Source organism: Coregonus clupeaformis, chromosome 26 (assembly GCF_020615455.1).
Source record: "Coregonus clupeaformis isolate EN_2021a chromosome 26, ASM2061545v1, whole genome shotgun sequence".
Taxonomy (NCBI): domain Eukaryota; kingdom Metazoa; phylum Chordata; class Actinopteri; order Salmoniformes; family Salmonidae; genus Coregonus; species Coregonus clupeaformis.
Genome location: NC_059217.1, coordinates 25,733,980 through 25,748,983, shown reverse-complemented (window position 1 = coordinate 25,748,983; position 15,004 = coordinate 25,733,980). Strand labels below are relative to the sequence as shown.

The window sequence follows — 15,004 nt, the reverse complement described above, 5'->3', positions numbered from 1 at the left end:
ATATTTGAAATGTGTAACTTAATCAATCAGTGGGGGATAAGTCAATCATGGGGATTGAGTTATTTGTGCCAGAAGGGCATGAGCTTGTATAGAACCCACGCCGACACAGTAGGCCTGTATGTGCGCACTGAAGGCAGCTGCCCTAACCGCTAGACCAACCCAGGCCACGACTAAACTCAATTTTGACCTTAGGATACACTTGAATGTCGTAGTCTAGTGGAGACCAATATCTATATTGTGTTATTAAGCTATATAAAACAACAGTTGTTGATGTGTATGGCTGCAATTCAGATACATTTTTGTATATTTGAATGTTGCAGTAATAGGACCTAGGCCTAGCGTTTGAGCGAGCGAGAGAGAAAATTATTTTGATAACAAGCCCTGATCCCAATGACTCGACTGCCCCCGCATGGAGCAAAAGAGAACTGACGAGGCTCATTTGAATTTCCTGATACAGCAGGAATATTCTCTGCGACAAAAGAGTGATCAAGTTAAGATCCAACATCTGTATATCACTTCTGACGCCTAAGGTGAGCAGGCCTTCATAAAATATATCCAGGTCTGCTACATGAAATGAATAAAAGAGTCTAATGCACAACTGTGTAACCCACTGAATTTAGATGGCCTAGTATGCACATTACTGTATACACCGCACATTGTCTTTAGATTTACTGAAGTCAGTGTTTTACATCACCATCCATCCAAACATGCATATTTATGTTGAAGATACATTAGGCCATCACCATGCCACAATAAATCATTCACCAATATCTTGCTATGATACCCAATTACACTGGACCTGACAATGTCCTATCAAGATTAATGGTGTTGTGTGTAAATTAATATCTGACCTATACTGCCATCTACAGGCAAACAGTCCAGAGGGTAACAACCACTGAGTTTGGCAGTGGCACTAATTGAGTGAACTTAAAAACGCTACCTCAAGCTATCCTTTATGATCACAATCACTGTATCAGGAGATAAGCACGCAATTTGAGGGCCTCAGGCAGGCCTACATAGTGTTATCACTACTATCCACTATACAGAGAGGGAACCTTTTTTCAGATATGAACGTACTGTCGTTGCAGGAGGCAGCAAATATGCACTGAATATGAATATTGAATATTGATACATATTAAATGCATTGAATACGAACGTGTCATACATCTAATGTTGTGAGTATCCAACCAGTGCCTCGACTCTGACCGAGTGTGTGAGGACTGTTGATGGTGCTGGTTGTGGCACTGATTTACTGTGTAAAATTGTACTCAACCTAGCGTTTCATTCAGAGAGAGAGATGAGGCAAATGATGCGATACTGCCTTGTGGCTGATGCCTCCGCGCGCAGTGCTGATGATTTCAACTGAAAAGCCAGGCTCCACCATTGCCTCTGCTCTGCAAACTGTCAGCACCATGGACAGCGACGCAGTGCTTTCTAATGGGGTGACTAGAGCTTGCCGGGCTCAATTGTTGAATAATAGCCAATGTGAGCGAAATCGTCAAACACTGGGGAAGTTGGCAAAACTGCATACTTCTTATTTTATCAATTGTTAATTAAATGAAAATGAACAACACATTACAACATATCTGATACCACCAAATTTCGCTGAAAATGTCGCTATGGAGATCAACTAGGCCTAGTGTTATTTTCAGATGTATTCGTTTATTTGTAAATGACATTCCCTGTCTTAAGAGCTAGTTTATTCATTCAATTACAATGCTGTGGAGGGGAAATTATACTTTTTCTAAATAAGAAATGATAATCATATATCATCAGTTTGTTCATCTAGTTAAATTTGATCTCACTTGGAATTATCGACCTCCATGTAATATAATACACACACACACTCAGTTACTCATTAGCACTCTCTCTCTCGCTCGCTCGCTCGCACGCACGCACATTCACACACAAGAATCAATCAGAAACGGCAACTTTGTTTCCCCTTTATAGTTTTCCTCCTTAAGCGTGAATCTACTTTTCATTATGCAAAAGGATAAAATGAATGAAGAATGGCCTTATAAAAATAATAGATCACATGAGCGAACATAAATCCTGAAAGGATGTAAATAACTATACTGGTAGCTTATAAAAACATACCTGAGTTATGGAAGAATCTTTATATTGCTCGTCGACTCAGAACAATCCTTGGAGTTTTTGAGTTATTTTGAACCAGACATCAGGCATGTCCAATTAATACAGTCAATGATGATTGAATCTTGACTGAGACAACGGGAGTGGCAAAGGTTTTTCAACCGCACCCGGTTTCTGCCGTCAATACTTCCAAATAGCTTTATCGACGGTCAGTTTACTTTTTTTCTCAGAATGTCTTGGTCAGGCTACATTTGGTGCAACCGTTATCCCTTCACAAAGTTTGAAGGTAAAATAGCCGACTCCCGCTCCTCCTATAGTTGCTGTGTTTTTGACAGTGAACGGAATATAAAGCAGAATAGAGTCCGGTGAAGAAACCAAGTCAGGTCTGACGTTCCTAGGAGAGCGCCGCTGACGTGGTTTAAAACTGTATTTTGATAGATAAAGTCCAGACAAATTACCCAACTCTAATAATCACCGATGTTGATATCAAACGATTGGCAGTTAACCTCACAAATCCTACAGGAGGCGGACTGCGGTGCATCTCTGCTGCGGTAACAAAACTGATGTGTGATTCTACAGAAAGCAGCGCGAACGTGCGAATGACGCAGATGATGTTTAATCAGGCAAGAGCAGCTCTGGGCCAGTGTTAACACAGGTTAAATCTCAAACTTACAGGGAAACTGTTGCGTTTATTTTACCTGAATACATTCATAGAGATTACCAATGTGCACCCATTAATTTTGACCATTGTCTTTGAATGGTATCTCTACAATATTCTGTGTAAAATAATAATATAATTATAAATGGGTTTAGCACATAATGTTCGAAGCTTTAGAACCCAGTTTTAGAGCCACTGAATGACTGTTTCACAATGGATAGTGGATGGTTGCTTTGAGATTCAGTTAAAGAATCAAAACTTGTTTTCACATAGGAGTAGGATTTCCCTGGGTATTTCCCCATAAGGGTTTGAAGTTCCTAAGTGTAGGATCAATCATATTCTGTTCAAAACCTAAGGAAAAGACCAGCCCCATTGAGGAAATACAATTACCAATCTCTATCTCAATCTCAAGATTTGAACTCATACCTGTGTAATAGAGGAACTGTTTTGCACCTGAGTATGCAACCTATTTTAGCTGGTGTTTTGTTGCTTAAGTCCATTTCCAAAAAGTAATTAGCCAATGATTTAGGACACCCAATACTGTACATTGCAGATACTGTTACCAGCAGAGATATATCTTTATCATCATTATGTGTTTCCTTCTAAAGCAAAGTTGTCTTTATTATAAACAGTAGAGAGTGAGAGTGAGAATGTGCCTCAGAACATTGGCTAAATTACTTTGTAATTAGTTGAGTGTGAACAAATGAGGAGCTGCGTGTCAAAATGAAATCAAGTACACATCTTCATGACTACTGAATAGAGGCCGCATGTTTCTGAAATATTAACTGAAACAAACTCCAGGGTTTGGTTACAATCAGAGTGATTTAGTTAATTTGCCAACCTCTATTTCTGAGTGGAAAATTAGTCTTTCTGGGTTTTTTTTATTTCATGAATAGAAAATAGACAAATGGGTTGTAGTCTATCAATACTTAGTCTTGATGAGGTACACCAGCTGATATTGATGGCAAATTACAGAAGGCATTGATTTCTGTTTCAACTAACATTCATTTTATTTCAGAAGTGTTGTGTTGCTAAAGAAGGGTTGTGTGGCTAAATAACTGTACTTGACATGATCTAAAGAGCTCACCTTCTAGGGCAGACATAGTCTAGATCATGGTTTAAGCGCTTCAGGTTATGGGAACAAAATCATGCCAGCATCCTTTATGACCCAGAGCCATGTATTTATCTAAATATATGGCTATGTTATGACCCAGATAAGATCCTGAATGTTTTCACAGGATCATCATGGTGACCATGGTACTGGGTATAGCTTTCAGACAAATCAATCAGCCATATGTAGGCTAGAGCCAACATTTATCACAACCACATCTACAACATTGTCAAAAGCTGTATACATTCAAATTCACAAGTAGCCTCTAATTGAAAAAAGCAAATAACTTAGTAAAATACAACACTTCATTGACTTTAACACATAGGGCTGGTATAATTGTGCAATAACTGATCGACAAGCACCACCAGAATCAGATAAACATAAGCATAACCCACAGGATAAGTCCAATATTTGTTATGAACTACCAGAGGCAGGAGCTGCATTGATATTTTCTACAACATAAATAAAACAATATTTATCAATAAAGACATTCTTTACATTTCATCAAAAATGAAACATTCAATATTAAAAGGTTCCCCTCCCTACCTAAAGAATCTCTCCTTTAGAGAGGAGCTCCCTGGTAGTGAGTCTGGGCCGTGAGCTAATTGAACATCATAGTAATGTCACTCTCTGGGGGTCTGGTTGAGAGCTGCTGCTCCATAACACTGACAGAATCCTCTATGCTGCCAGACCCACTGTGGCAAACACTGAAATCTACAGAGAAGGTGATGTATGCACTCTTTCTCTGACATATTATAACAATCTTTACCATGCTTTCATTTTTTCCCTCTGATTCAATTGCTGTTGTCTGATCGCCTTCCGCCCGCTCACTTTCTTATCCTACATTAGCTTTTGGACCCAAATTCTATTTTTGTTTTGGCAAACAAGTAGTGGTGTGCAGGTTTTAGGCATCTCTCTTGATGAGAACTTACTGTATGTCCAAACATGGTGTCACTTAAAAGCGGATTGTTGTAGGCAGAGTGGTGGTATAGTACACAGAACACAATTATATCGCAATGTAACCTTTAGAATATGCATGTGATGGTAAAACAAAAGTACACAGCTGAGCTTACTGTCCTTGATCCAAGACATCAGAGATCTCAACTGACAGTGAAAATGGCAAACATGGATATGAATGTGTTAAAACAGCTTCACTGAACATGGTATTGACCATGCCATTCCCTGAAACATGTTCATATACTGCATATATTTATACACTACAGAAAAAAAGGTGCTACAGTGGGGAGAACAAGTATTTGATACACTGCCGATTTTGCAGGTTTTCCTACTTACAAAGCATGTAGAGGTCTGTAATTTTTATCATAGGTACACTTCAACTGTGAGAGATGGAATCTAAAACAAAAATCCAGAAAATCACAATGTATGATTTTTAAGTAATTAATTTGCATTTTATTGCATGACATAAGTATTTGATCACCTACCAACCAGCAAGAATTCCGGCTCTCACAGACCTGTTAGTTTTTCTTTAAGAAGTCCTCCTGTTCTCCACTCATTACCTGTATTAACTGCACCTGTTTGAACTCGTTACCTGTATAAAAGACACCTGTCCACGCACTCAATCAAACAGACTCCAACCTCTCCACAATGGCCAAGACCAGAGAGCTGTGTAAGGACATCAGGGATACAATTGTAGACCTGCACAAGGCTGGGATGGGCTACAGGACAATAGGCAAGCAGCTTGGTGAGAAGGCAACAACTGTTGGCGCAATTATTAGAAAATGGAAGAAGTTCAAGATGACGGTCAATCACCCTCGGTCTGGGGCTCCATGCAAGATCTCACCTCGTGGGGCATCAATGATCATGAGGAAGGTGAGGGATCAGCCCAGAACTACACGGCAGGACCTGTTCAATGACCTGAAGAGAGCTGGGACCATAGTCTCAAATAAAACCATTAGTAACACACTACACCGTCATGGATTAAAATCCTGCAGCGCACGCAAGGTCCCCCTGCTCAAGCCAGCGCATGTCCAGGCCCATCTGAAGTTTGCCAATGACCATCTGGATGATCCAGAGGAGGAATGGGAGAAGGTCATGTGGTCTGATGAGACAAAAATATCGCTTTTTGGTCTAAACTCAACTCGCCGTGTTTGGAGGAAGAAGAAGGATGAGTACAACCCCAAGAACACCATCCCAACCGTGAAGCATGGAGGTGGAAACATCATTCTTTGGGGATGCTTTTCTGCAAAGGGGACAGGACGACTGCACCGTATTGAGGGGAGGATGGATGGGGCCATGTATCGCGAGATCTTGGCCAACAACCTCCTTCCCTCAGTAAGAGTATTGAAGATGGGTCGTGGCTGGGTCTTCCAGCATGACAACGACCCGAAACACACAGCCAGGGCAACTAAGGAGTGGCTCCGTAAGAAGCATCTCAAGGTCCTGGAGTGGCCTAGCCAGTCTCCAGACCTGAACCCAATAGAAAATCTTTGGAGGGAGCTGAAAGTCCGTATTGCCCAGCGACAGCCCTGAAACCTGAAGGATCTGGAGAAGGTCTGTATGGAGGAGTGGGCCAAAATCCCTGCTGCAGTGTGTGCAAACCTGGTCAAGACCTACAGGAAACATATGATCTCTGTAATTGCAAACAAAGGTTTCTGTACCAAATATTAAGTTCTGCTTTTCTGATGTATCAAATACTTATGTCATGCAATAAAATGCAAATTAATTACTTAAAAATCATACAATGTGATTTTCTGGATTTTCTGAAATTACAGAAATGTACATGCTTTGTAAGTAGGAAAACCTACAAAATCGGCAGTGTATCAAATACTTGTTCTCCCCACTGTATCTAGAACCTAAAATGATTATTCGGCTGTCCCCATAGGAGAACCCTTTGAAGAACCCTTTTTGGTTCCAGGTAGAACCCTTTTGGGTTCCATGAAGAACCCTTTTCACAGAGGGTTCTACTTGGAATCCAAAACGATTCTACCTGAAACCAAAAAGGGTTCTACCGGGATCCAAAAAGGGTTCTCCTATGGGGATAGCCGAAGAACCCTTTTGGAATCCTTTTTTCTAAGAGTGTACATAGGCTGCTCAATATGGGGTCAATTCTACCTAACCTGTTGCTTATGAATTATACTAAGCAATCTGCCTACCTTAGTTTCTGCTGTGTTTATTCATTTCCCTGTCCAAAAGCTGAGCCATCTGCATGACATCTTTAATGTCCATCTGTTTCTCCAAGACTGTTTACAAGTGCATTTTCCCAGAACCACCCATGATATTAAATCAGTAATGTTGTGGGTGGCAATCCTGGATCATGTCTACTACCAACACCCTCAAAAGTAATCCCAGTACGAATAAAGAACACTTCCCACCCAAGCAGGCCGCTGTCATAGCAAGGCAGACTTCAACCTCATTACTAGAGGGACACATAGAAAATGTGCAGTATATCCAGCAGGTTTTTTTTCCTGTTTAATTTGAAGTGTAACGGCATCGTTTCAGATGACAATGTACGGTGGGGAAGATTGTAGGTCTCTTGATATGGCCCTAAAGCATTTTCTCATCCACTTTTATTCCCCACTGTGGTCTATTAATCTAAGAACCAGATACTTATCCTCATGGTGATTTGACCCCATATAAATCTGATGACATATGGATAGGATTAAGCATTGGCAGAGTTATGGGTTTATAGTAAAGGTTTAGTCAATGGTCAGTGCTGGAATTGGTTAAACGCTCTCTTAACTCAGTGGAATCTAGGATTACAAAGTTTGCCACTAGCAATTTTTTTTGTAATAACAAAAAACATGGAACTACCATTTCACTGTGATTCTGTTATGTTAATCATTTAGAAGAAGGAGTCAGAGTCTCTTCTGAACCAATTTGTGTGTACTGTTAATCAGTTACGGACTGATGATTTTAATTAATATGATTCGTTGTATGTCTAAATGAATTTTACATTAGCACCCACCCTTCCCCATCCTCCTCCTCCTCCTTCTCCTCTACCAGAACCACAACCCTAGCACTGGTACTAACTTTGACTCCCAATGAGTACTAGCCTTGTCCCCTATGCTGTTGGCTGCTAAACTGTAGCTACAGCCAGTTTACACAATTTATGTAATCCGCCTTGTCAGCCTTTGTGAGCAAACTGGCTCTTATATGGCTCTACTTTCTTTGTTAGATACACTCAATATATTATATTTCCTTTGTCCCCCCTCCCACCACCCACTCAAATCCTTCCACATCACAGCAGCCTCTTCATCCGGTGACGTTAACACCTTTTATGTCATTACTTTTATGGCTCCCCAGGCTTGACTACTGAATATACAAGAACAAGTGTTCCACTGTAGCATGTCATCTGTATTATATTTTCCAAGGTCTATGTATATATTGGGTTGCAGTTACAATTATGAGAAGGAACAAATGAAGCAGGACAAATCAGAAGGGTGTCTGTGAGCTGGCTTCTTATTTCATTGAAAATAGTGTGCTTGACTGGTATTAGACTAAGATAGGTCAGAAGACTCAGCACAAACATACTCCCAAGGTTCTCTTCGGTAATGGAGATGCATATGGATGAGCTGCTATCTCATTATTAGTAAAGAGATGGAGAGAAAAACATAAAAGCTGTGTCCAGAAGCACTTCTTTAAGGTGAAATATATGGCATACTATAACAGGCCTCTTCTTACTTATCCAGGAAATGGTAGAGCTGCTAACAGCTCTCTAGACAAATACGGACGCAAAGAAACTGCTCTGTGATAAAAGTATTTCACACAGATGTACTCTGCACTAGTCATATAGCAGCCATTTACAGCGCCATAAGATTGGCTCTAATGGACTCCTAATAATTCAGAGCTTTTATACATTTCACTTTGCCAGGCCGTGTGGACTGTGGCATCAAACCCAGACACAGAAAAGAGTGGTAAGCAAAATGTGGAATAATCAGCTATTTATATGCATTAAAGGGAAACAATAGGCAACAGAGAAATAGCTGTGTCTGCTGTTCTGCGTCGATTTTACAGGTCCACTCTGCTGTGCAAAGTGTGCCAGTACCATGGTCCTGTCACTCAGACTACTGATAAGGAACAACAGAGGCATTTTGCCACTGGAGAGAACCCTCGACAACACCTATCTTATTGTTGAAAATGAAGACGACAGTCTTACCGTATAACTCTATTAACCAATAGAGTCTACTGAAAATATGACCTGCTGAAACTGCACTCTGACCCTCAAGCCAATAGGAGATTAAATGTGTATTTGTATTTATTAAGGATCCCCATTAGCTGGTGCCAAGGCAGCAGCTACTCTTCCTGCGGTCCAGCAAAAATTAAGGCAGTTATATACAATTTAAAATATTACATGAGATTACATTTCATAATAATTTACACAATAGATTAAGTGTGTTCCCTCAGGCCACTACTCTACTATCACATATCTACAATACAAAATCCATGTGTATGTGTGTGTAGAGTGCTTGTCTTATCATAGTGTCTGTGCCTGTGTGTGTGTCTCTTCACAGTCCCCGCTGTTCCATGAGGTGTATTTGTATCTGTTTTTAAAATCTGATTCTACTGCTTGCATCAGTTATGGCTCTACACACTCGTATCATACTCATAGTCATTGTCTAGTGTATCATTCACTCTGAACCATTAAGAGCCCTATAGCACAGCGCAGGGCATAGGTCAAATGCCACAGACAGGTTGGTGTAGTCCTAGCAGAGCTGAATGTGACACCGTACTTGAGCACCCTCCAGCCCTGTTGTCATTTCTAAAGAACTGTTGCATGATACATCTTCACAATGGCAAATGAGTCTCATACAATACCAAGCTTTTAGCGTTCTTTTAGTTTCACATTCTAAACCAGCGGATGAAGAGACAAAAAAGACTTGGGGCCATCTGATGGCATTGACACATTTTCTTTTTAATTGGGTCTGTCAGTTTTAAGTGCCATATTGATGCAGCAGACTAAAAATGGCATAATTACAATGTCTAAGAGATTGGGATGGGATGGAGGTTCAGCCATTTTACTCATTTACTCCATACACTATACCCCCCATCTGCATTTGACAAGGGTGATCCGTTTCAGGAAGCTAGGTATATGTCGCACGTCACTACTTCACAGGAGAGGCATTTTAACGTCTTTTAATTTTTTTTTATCAAAATGCGTTGTTTGCCAGAAATGCCTTCTGGAACACGTGAACTTTCATGTGCCTTGATAACAAACTTGTATTCCATCTGTAAATATGAATACAATTGTTAAATTACGAGCCTAGTTGGTTTAGCTGCAGAAAAAGACAGGAACCTTCCCGCTAGCCATGATTGGCTGAGATAATCGATGGGCTCGACATGCCGGGAGATGTGTTTGGATTGGTCTGCCATGTAGCATGCTTCTGCCTATAGCGTGAGCTGCTCAGTATGTGTTGATAATCCTTTCTATCGCAGCTTTTTTTTTTTTATATAACATTAGCCATCGAGAACTACAAAAGTTTTGCTACTTTTCTCAACAACATTGATGCTCTGAATTTAGCAGGCGCTATTGACAGATTAGTTGGAAAAATTTGTGATGGGCTAATTTCTGCACACGCCACGGTCAGTGTGAACCAGAGTGACTTGACACAATGCTGGTCAAACAAGATGTAGCTACAAACAAAGCGGAGTTAAATGGTTCCAGTCTGCCATGAAGCGTTCATCCATGTATACGGGTAACATGCTGACTAGACTGGGCACGCGTGCGCGACCTTGTGCGCCATTGCACGCATGTTGATTTTGTCCATGCACACCAGACGCGATCAGGACACGCATGTTGAAATATCAAAACGAACTCTGAACCAACTATATTAATTCGGGGAGAGGTCGAAACACATGAAACATTCATGGACATTTAGCTAGCTAGCTTGCTGTTGCTAGCTAATTTCTCCTGGGATATAGACATTGGGTTGTTATTTTACCTGATATGCACAAGGTCCATTTTTCCTGGATCTTTGCAGAATTTGACCCATTTTGAGTGACACAGAATCATGTGTTCTCTACTCTGACAATTAATCCACGAATAAAAGGGGAAACCTAGTTAGATTCTAGTAATCTCTCCTCCTTCATTCTTCTTCTTCTTCTGTGGACTATATATGGCGGTTGACAACCAACTTTAAGGTGCATTACTGCTACCAACTGGACTGGAGTGTGGACCTCATCTTTCAATCAACCACGTGGGTATAGTTTAGTATTAGTATAGTATAGTATTCCCACGGGGGGGCCAGTATAAAAAATTATGTATGCACTCACTAACTGTAAGTCGCTCTGGATAAGAGCGTCTGCTAAATTATTAAAATGTAAAAATGTAAAATGTATATGCTCCTAAAATACAATGAGGAGATGAGAGAGGCGGGACTTGCAGCGCTTTCAAGCGTCAAAAATGTAACCAAGTTCTATTTTACCGCCTGGCTACGCAGACGCCCGTGAGACAGCCTACAGGGAGGAGGTGAGGGCCCTGGCGGAGTGGTGCCAGGAAAATAACCTCTCCCTCAACGTCAACAAATTAAAGGAGCTGATCGTGGACTTCAGAAGACAGCAGAGTAAGCACGCCCCAATCCACATTGATGGGACCACAGTGGAGAAGGTGAAAAGCTTCAAGTTCCTCAGCGTACACATCACTGACAATCTGAAATGGTCCACCCACACAGACAGTGTGGTGAAGAAGGCGCAACAGCGCCTCTTCAATCTCAGGAGGCTGAAGAAATTCTGCTTGGCCTCTAAGACGCTCACAAACTTTCATAGATACACCATTGAGAGAATCCTGTCGAGCTGTATCACCACCTGGTACGGCAACTGCAGGGCTCTCCAGAAGGTGGTGCATTCTGCCCAACGCATTACTTGGGGCACAATGCCTGCCCTCCAGGACACCTACAGCACCCGATGTCACAGGAAGGCCAATAAGATCATCAAGGACATCAACCACCCAAGCCACAGCCTGTTCACCCCGCTATCATCCAGAAGGAGTGGTGAGTACAGGTGCATCAAAGCTGGCACCAAGAAACAGCTTCTATCTCAAGGCAATCGACTGTTAAATAGCCATCACTAGCCAGCTACCACCCGGTTACTCAACCCTGAACCTTAGAGGCTGCTGCCCTACGTACATAGACATGGAATCACTGGTCACTTTAATAATGGAACACTGGTCACTTTAATCATGTTTACATACTGTTTTAATCATTTTATATGTATATACTGTATTCTACTGTGTTCTAGTCAATGCCACTCCGACATTGCTCCTCCTAATATTTACAGTTGAAGTCGGAAGTTTACATACACCTTAGCCAAATACATTTAAACTCAGTTTTTCACAATTCCTGACATTTAATCCAAGTAAAAATGTACATACACTCAATTAGTATTTGGGAGCATTGCCTTTAAATTGTTTAACTTGGGTCAAACGTTTCAGGTAGCCTTCCACAAGCTTCCCACAATAAGTTGGGTGAATTTTGGCCCATTCCTCCTGACAGAGCTGGTGTAACTGAGTCAGGTTTGTAGGCCTCCTTGCTCGCACACGCTTTTTCAGTTCTGCCCACAAATGTTCTATAAGATTGAGTTCAGGTCTTTGTGATGGCCACTCCAATACCTTGACTTTGTTGTCCTTAAGCGATTTTGCCACAACTTTGGAAGTATGCTTGGGGTCATTGTCCATTTGGAAGACCCATTTGCGACCAAGCTTTAACTTCCTGACTGATGTCTTGAGATGTTGCTTCAATATATCCACATAATTTTCCTTCCTCATGATGCCATCTATTTTGTGAAGTGCACCAGTCCCTCCTGCAGCAAAGCACCCCCACAGCATGATGCTGCCACCCTGTGCTTCACGGTTGGGATGGTGTTCTTCGGCTTGCAAGCATCCCTCTTTTTCCTCCAAACATAACGATGGTCATTATGGCCAAACAGTTCTATTTTTGATTCATCAGACCAGAGGACATTTCTCCAAAAAGTACGATCTTTGTCCCCATGTGCAGTTGCAAACCGTAGTCTGTCTTTTTTATGGCGGTTTTGGAGCAGTGGCTTCTTCCTTGCTGAGCGGCCTTTCAGGTTATGTCGATATAGGACTTGTTTTACTGTGGATATAGATACTTTTGTACCTGTTTCGTCCAGCATCTTCACAAGGTCCTTTGCTGTTGTTCTGGGATTGATTTGCACTTTTCGCACCAAAGTACGTTCATCTCTAGGACACAGAACGTGTCTCCTTCCTGAGCGGTATGACAGCTGCGTGGTCCCATGGTGTTTATACTTGCGTACTATTTTTTGTACAGATGAACGTGGTACCTTCAGGCGTTTGGAAATTGCTCCCAAGGATGAACCAGACTTGTGGAGGTCTACATTTTTTTTTCTGAGGTCTTGGCTGATTTCTTTAGATTTTCCCATGATGTCAAGCAAGAGGCACTGAGTTTGAAGGTAGGCCTTGAAATACATCCACAGGTACACCTCCAATTGACTCAAATTATGTCAATTAGCCTATCAGAAGCTTCTAAAGCCATGACATCCTTTTCTGGAATTTTCCAAACTGTTTAAAGGCACAGTCAACTTAGTGTATGTAAACTTCTGACCCACTGGAATTGTGATACAGTGAATTATAAGTGAAATAATCTGTCTGTAAACAATTGTTGGAAAAATTGCTTGTGTCATGCACAAAGTAGATGTCCTAACCGACTTGCCAAAACTATAGTTTGTTAACAAGAAATTTGTGGAATGTTTGAAAAACGAGTTTTAATGACTCCAACCTAAGTGTATGTAAACTTCCGACTTCAAATGTATATATTTCTTAATTCCATTATTTTACGTTTAGATTTGTGTGTTGTCACGGTTTCGGCCGAGGCTGCCTCTCTCCCTTGTTCGGGCAGGTTTCGGCGTTCGTCGTCTCCGGAATTCTAGCTGCCACCGTTGCATGTTCTATGTTTCCTGTTTGATTAGTTTTGTCTGTTAGCCACACCTGTCTTGTGTTATGTCTCATTAAGCACCCTATTTAGTTTCCTTGTTGTTAGTGTAGTGTTGTGTGTAATTGTTTCGTGTCAGGTGTTTGTGCGTTACCAGTGTTTCGGTACGCCAGTTACGATTTACTTCCTCCTCGGTTGAGGAGAGTTTTTGCGCCCGGTGTTTGTGCGCTCGTTTTGACGCCTGTGTGCGTCTGTTGGCCTCTGGCCGTTTTTGGATTTTTGCACTCGCTAGTAAAGTCTTGTTGGACTGTACATCTGCTTCTGCGCCTGATTCCACACCTCACCATTTCTAACACCGTGACAGAATTACACACCCTCGACATGGAATCAGCAGGAGCCGAAGCAGCCCCGACGAGACTGGAGGTCCAGGTTCGGGAACAACAGGACCAGATACAGCAGATGGGGACCGCCCTGCAGGAGGTGATCACCACGCTCCGAGGCTGGGGAGCGCCTCCACCACCTCCCTCCCTGCCAGCACCATCGGCCAGTCCGCCCATTCCAGCGCCAGAACCCCGAGGAATCCGACTCTCTCTCCCGAGGGCCTACGACGGAACCGCGGCTGGGTGTCAGGGATTCCTCCTCCAGGTGGAGCTGTACCTGGCCACCGTACACCCGGCACCCTCGGGGCATGAGAGCGTGTCCGCCCTGATCTCCTGCCTGTCCGGGAAGGCGTTGGAGTGGGCCAACGCGGAGTGGAGGAAGATCGACGCCGAGACTATCACCTACAACGAGTTCTCCCGCCGCTTCAAGGCGGTGTTTGACCATCCCCCTGAGGGGAAAGCGGCGGGGGAGCGTCTGGTCTTCCTCCGGCAGGGGAGGAGGCGTGCCCAAGAATTCGCTCTCGAATTCCGTACTCTAGCGGCAGATGCAGGGTGGAATGAGCGGGCCCTCGTCGATCTATACAGATGTAGCCTACGAGAGGACGTCCGTCGGGAGCTGGCTTGTAGGGACACCAGTCTCTCTTTCGACCAGCTGGTCGACATGTCCATCAGGCTGGATAACCTATTGGCCACCCGCGGACGTCCTGAGGGGGGTCCGTCCATTTCACCCTCCAGCGCCTCCGAGCCGTGTCCTATGGAGCTCGGGGGGCGCTGGCGCTAGAGAGAGGAGGAGTCGGTTGGTTAGGGGGTCCATCCACTGCACCAACTGTGGTCGGGGAGGACACACCGCGGCTAGGTGCTGGGGATGGCCTCCTAGGGAGGATGACGACAGGTCCCGCAC

General features: G+C 42.7%; 1 protein-coding gene across 1 annotated transcript in view; it reads right to left on the bottom strand.

Annotated features, from left to right (window-relative positions):
- LOC121540224 (neuroligin-1-like) overlaps window positions 1–2,631 on the bottom strand; it is a 325,848-nt gene extending 323,217 nt beyond the window's left edge. The window contains exon 1 of the mRNA XM_041848913.2: window positions 2,098–2,631. The gene's annotated coding sequence lies outside the window, so the exon portion shown is untranslated. The remainder of the gene's footprint in view (window positions 1–2,097) is intronic.
- Between the last annotated feature and the right edge of the window lie 12,373 nt (window positions 2,632–15,004).